General features: G+C 38.2%; 1 pseudogene; it reads right to left on the bottom strand.

The window, feature by feature from the left end:
- Positions 1 to 675: 675 nt before the first annotated feature.
- Positions 676 to 1402, bottom strand: LOC113878904 (annotated as a pseudogene).
- Positions 1403 to 6427: the final 5025 nt, after the last annotated feature.

The following is a 6427-nucleotide window of genomic DNA, read 5'->3' as shown; positions in this document are numbered from 1 at the left end:
CTAGGTTGCATTCTCACCAACAGTGTAAGAGAGTTCCCGTTTCCCCACACCCTCTCCAGCATTTATTGCTTGTAGACTTATGGATCACAGCCATTCTGACTGGCGTGCAATGGTACCTCATTGTGGTTTTGATTTGCATTTCTCTGATAATGAGTGATGTTGAGCATCTTTTCATGTGTTTGTTAGCCATCTGTATGTCTTCTTTGGAGAAATGTCTGTTTAGTTCTTTGGCCCATTTTTTGAATTGGGTCGTTTATTTTTCTGGAATTGAGCTGCAGGAGTTGCTTGTATATTTTTGAGATTAGTTGTTTGTCAGTTGCTTCATTTGCTATTATTTTCTCCCATTCTGAAAGCTAAATATAGACCATTTTATTTGTCACTTATAGTTCAATAAAGCTTGAGGAAGAAAATAATTTACCCTGAGAATCTACCTTATGTAGACAATGCCTACCTAAGGTAGTGGGCAGTTGGTCAATGACAAGAATAGACTAGCTGCTCCAGTGGCCACACCACAGGCTGGCAGAAAACACTTAACAAAGGCTCATGGTTTTAACACTAACCCAAAGAGATTCTGAAATTCCAACAAAACTGGTGACTCCTATCTTAATATGTATATATCAAAGGAAGGAACATCATGGTAACTAAAGATAGTTTATTTATTTATTTATTTATTTTTGGAAAGGCAAGCTTTATTTCAAGGCAACATGAAAACAGCAGTCAGGGGTCCACCACCACAAACTGGCAGGAGGGAGAAACAGTCACACGTCCATTTGGCAGTGTCTCAGTGGAAAGTCTCACCACTTTCTGCTGATCGCCCAATACCTGCTCAGTTTCCTCTTCAGATTGAAACTAAAAAGGTTGACTTGAAGATGCCCATTATATCTCTGTTATCCAAACACACTTATTTCAGGATGGAGGACACTTGGAGTCAACTTAATTGAGGGAATCCACTTAATTATTAAGTATTTATACTGAGAATATGGTTAAGTTAGTAGCTTTCTTCACATTTTCACATTTTTAGAAGAGCCACAGAGGTTCCATTCACGTTCTAAGCAGTTGAGCTGGCAAAAATCCATTTCATAGGAAATAGATCACATTCAATTACTCCTCACAACAGCCAACTGGAAGACTATTCCATTGCTTTTGAAGCCCTGGTTGGGTTGGCATCTGCGATGGTAGCCAAATAAATGAGATTTCTGTGTAACACATGCTGGTACTGGACGAACTCATTCGCCCGGCCTTTGTTCTGATATTCCACGATACAGCGGATCAGCTGGTCATTCTCCTCCAGGAGCCGCTGGATAGTCTCCTGATTGACTTCTGCCTTCCCTCTCAGCTAGTCCGGTACGAAAGCCACCGACATCCCGGGAAGCCAGGGTGGAACTCGGCCTCAGGCCCGGCAGATCCCCTGGTCTAGACCGGGGCGGACCTACACCTCCAGACGTACTCAAGATAGTTTAAAGATAAATAAGAAAATTGATTTAATTGATTTTTTTAGTAAATAGGAGTTTAACTTTTTTTTTTCTTTGATCTCAACTGAATTCAAGGCAAGAGGACCTGCAGATAAAATGAAACAGAAAACTAAGCATCACTGTGCTTTCCTTAGTCTCTCATTCATGTCTGACACTTTGCAAACCCACAGACTGTAGCTTACCAGGCTCCTCTGTCCACAGGGATTCTCCATGGCAAGAACACTGAAGTGGGTTGCCATGCCCTCCTCCAGGGGATCTGCTCAACCCAGGGATCAAACCCAGGTTTCACCCATTGCAGGTGGATTCTTTACTGTCTGAGCCACCAGGGAACCCCAGGAATACTGGAGTGTGTGGCCTCTCGCTTCTCCAGGCGATCTTCCCAACCCAGGAACTGAGCCCAAGTCTCCTACATTGAGCATCACTATATTCTCTTTATTTCTCCTATCTCTGAACTATATCCTCTTTATTTCTCCTATCTCTATTTTATGAATCATATTTACAGCTTCTGTCTGTCCCTTTAATCTTGCTGGACTTCATGATTTTCTCAAGCTCCTTTTCTCATCCCAGTTGGTACACACCTCTTGCATTTTATTCATTTTTTTCTTGGCTTCTTTGTACACAATTCTGTGAGCCCTGAATCTATAGTCTCAGTCCCAGTCATGCTCATAAGGTCCAAATCAAGATATCTAATAGCTTATGAAAACATCTATTTGAAATTCCATTAGGAAACATTGAATTATACCTATATCATCAAATAACATCTCATCAACTTACCACCTTCTCCTATTAGTTCAGTTCAGCTCAGTCACTCAGTTGTATCCAACTCTTTGTGACCCCATGGACTGCAGCATGCCAAGCTTCCCTGTCCATCACCAACTCCTGGAGGTTGCTCAAACTCATGTCCTTTGAGTCAGTGATGCCATCCAAGCATCTCATCCTCTGTCATCCCCTTCTCCTCCTGCCTTCAATCTTTCCCAGCATTGGTGTCTTTTCCAACGAGTCAGTTCTTCACATCAGGTGGTCAGAGTATTGGAGTTTCAGCTTTAGCACCAGTCTTTCCAATGAATATTCAGCACTGATTTTCTTTAAGATTGACTGATTTGATCTCCTTGCAGTCCAAGGGACACTCAAGTGTCTTCTCCAACACCACAGTTCAAAAGCATCAATTCCTTGGTGCTCAACTTTATTTATAGTCCAACTTTCACATCCATACATGACTACAGGAAAAACCATGGCTTTGACTAGATGGACCTTTGTCAGCAAATTAATGTCTCTGCTTTTGAATATGCTAAGTTTGTCATAGCTTTTCTTCCAAAGAGCAAACGTCTTTTAATTTCATGGCTGCAGTCACCATCTGCAGTGATTTTTGAGCCCCCAAAATAGTCTCTTACTGTTTCCTCATCTATTTGCCATGAAATGTTTGGACCCTCTCCCATACCAGCTCGCTTACTAATATTTTTTTGTTATTTGCATTTAAACCCTAGTGCCATACCTAATTTCAGTCCTTCATTCTTTCCAATCAGTCACAAATTCATGGTGGTTGTTCCACTTATATAATCATCAAACTGTCCATTTCTCTCCTTACTCAATGCTGTTGCTCTAAAACATGCCATTATGCATTCTAACCTTGCTTTACTGTAGACATGCATATTGTCTGCCTTCCATTAGATTGTATTGAAACACTAGGAATGTTGAAATATTATAACTGCTTCTAAAACTCAAATGTGATAAATGTTTGACTTACCTTTCTTAACTACCTCATGCTTAAAGTGGGATATAGTTGCCCTTACTCTCTTCCCTATACTTTGTGTTGTCTTTTATTCCATACAGACTTCCTTAGACTGCTCTCCAATAGGACACAGTAAGGCTATCTACTCTATAAGCCCTTGTGGTCACATGTTCTAGTAAATGCCAATCATGGAGAGAACTCCAGTAATTTTGTTGAGTGAATAATTAACTCCAGTAAATTTTTATACAATAAAATTGTTCACAATCTCTTGTTTCAACATCAAAAATAAGATACATACCAGTTATCAGGGTTTCAAGTACTTATATTTTTAGGGAAGAGTTTGTACTCCTAAGATTATAAAATGTGTAACTAATACCAATGTAGTAAAAGCCCTCTACTCTCTGTTGCATTAAATAATAATAATAATAATAATAGTGGAGTGATGATAGTTTTTTTGCTGTTACTTGCATGTATGCATGATGGGCAGGATTCTTGACTATGATCCTTCTCTCTTCCCTGTATCCATAGCCTTGTCATAGCCTCACTGTGGGCAGAAACTCTTGGCACTGGGCTTGGCCCAGTATCTTGCTAAAGACAATGATATGTGCAAGTATTTGAATTTCTAGTGCACTAAATCCAAGCTGCAGCCTAAAGACATCTTATGAGTTGCCACTAGTTTGCTTGCACTTTTTACATCACCATGAGAGGATCACACACCCAGGAGGAGGAAAGCCATGAGTCATGACTGAACTGTCCCAGCCAAGACCTGTCTTAAACAGCAAAACCCCAGTGACAAGAAAATGCATTAGAAAAAATGAGTGTTGTTATAAGCCTGAGGGTTTTGAGTAATTTTATGTAACAAGAGCTAACTGATGCAGTTTTATTAAACTTCATTAAAAGTACAGGCAAATCTGAAGCATAACTCAAGCATTCATTGTTAATCAACCCCTTAGGCTGATCACTTACCTCATTAATAAATTTAGCTTATATTCAATTTTATAAAATTTTCTTAAAAGCTGATAGGTGAACCCATATTCAAGAAATCATGGAGATAAACTTTTAGATACTGTTATATACATGAACTATCTAGGGAACAAAACAGACAATGGCTTCATGTCATAAAGAAGAAAAGGTAAATTGGTTGAAATTATTTAAAGCTATATTTCCTTAAACATAGTTACAGGTAAGTTTTCTATTTGACTTTTGAGATATACATGTATTTCTCAATCCTCCCTGGAAAAAAATAATGCTCTGGCAACTAATTATTAGAGTGTGGTAGTAAATGATGTGATTTATAATATGTACTGAAATTTCTTTCTTTATATTTTCAATATAAACAAGCAAACTTTAGTAATCATGATATTTAATTGTACATTACCTCAGACTTTAAGTAGATAGTGTCCTGTAATTAAGCTTTACAAATACTCATAATTATTTTATAAAGGGGTGGAAGTATTGACTGGTTCTGACAACAGCCTTCTAGATTTGAGTTTTTCATGATCAATTAGAGTAGGCAGCATGCAACTCGCAGATTCTAAGGTTGAAAGAAAATAAATGTGTGTATTTACTTTTATTCAAGTGCTTTGGCATGTTTTATCTTTTTATTTTTTTAGACAAGAGGAGCTAATACTTGTGTGTACTATAAACATGAAGTCTGTTTGATAACTATTATTGAAACATCTGTTCTTCTGTATATGACATTTCTGAAATAGGCATTTTTATGTCTCCCCAGTGGTATAATTGAATCCAAGTTTGGCTTGTGTATCTTATATGGATTTCTAGTCCTATTTCAAGAGTTATTCTGTTTTTGGATGTTATCTGTTTTAAAATCTGTGTGCCCAGCATGGAAGAGAGAAAATAAATCAGATTTTGTATTTTGTGGTAAAGCAAGCATTGTGTTACCGAAAGAGTACATGGGGCCCAGCTGCTCACTGCCCCAAAGTCAATAAACAGGCCAGGTTGGTGGAAAGGAAAGTTAGCTTTATTTCAGATGCTGACCACTGCAGGTAGTGGGTAGCAGACAACTGTCTAAAGGCCAACTCCCCCTGCCTACTGGCAACCAGTGGGGCAAGAGCTGTTATAGACAGAGGTCAGGGGGAGGGGGCACTACATGCAGAAACAGCACAGTCATTTATGAGTTATCTTCAAACTGATTGTAAGTAGTCTGACCAGGATCATCTTGGTTGTATTAGATTCAGTTAATCTTTAGTTTCAGGGTCCGTTTGTTCCCATTTCTTTGCAGCCAATTCTCAGAATTGTGGCAGCTCCTGTCCTGCATACAGTCTGGTCATCATGTAATTAACTACTTTCACCTGGGGTTTCATTATCTATAAGACAGCTCACAGGATATGGCTCAGAATATTATCTATAGTCCTTGAGAAGGAACTAAAGATCCTTGACTATGCTTAATGATTACATTATTATTATTTAGTTTCCTTTGGCCCTTTTCCTTTGTTTTTACATGTTCTCATTTCTCTGATTAAACTTATTCTTTGACTAAAGTTGTCCACAGGCAAAAGGCAGGCAGAGGACGTGGTGAGAGGTCAAGTACCTTTGGGCCTCTATCTGTTCCAATTGTGCTTAAACAGTTATGGGTTACAGGCTACCTTGATACCTGATACGCTGGGGACTGAGGGCAATTCCTGGAGAACTGAGATTAAAACTGTCATTCATCAATATTCCCAGAAGATGGAGGAATGGAACCTCAGTCTTGTTGGGGGATCTAAGAAGAACACCACAGAAATCTGCAACATTACTTCTTTTAGACAAGAAATCCACATTGTGGCTTCAAAATCACTTTATTTACAATTTGGTAGAAATCTGCTTAAAAGTGATATAAAATGTCAAATGGGCCTAGTCAGTATATAACCTAAACATAAGCCAAAATGTTAATCCTTGTATGAACAATCAGTTTGCGTAGATGTTACTTATTTAATGGCACATTTCGTGCTCTGTATTTTATGAACTTTAAGGCTTTTTTTTTTTTTTTTTTTTTCCATAGTGAAAAACTTCCCAAACAAGACAAATTCAATGATTATCTTTGGACAGATTGTAGCCACTTTCGTTGACATTGCCTGAACATATGTAAAATAGCTTATGTCTATTTCTGTTTCTATACCTCAACTAAAATATATGCATCAATGATTCTACTTACATTTGATTAAGCTGTCACTTAATTTTTATTCCATAATACTGCAACCAGCCTTAACACTTGGTCAGGGTTCTT

Source organism: Bos indicus x Bos taurus, chromosome 20 (genome assembly GCF_003369695.1).
Source record: "Bos indicus x Bos taurus breed Angus x Brahman F1 hybrid chromosome 20, Bos_hybrid_MaternalHap_v2.0, whole genome shotgun sequence".
NCBI lineage: Eukaryota > Metazoa > Chordata > Mammalia > Artiodactyla > Bovidae > Bos > Bos indicus x Bos taurus.
Note: the sequence above shows the minus strand (reverse complement) of the source record. Positions and strands in the feature narration are given on the sequence as shown.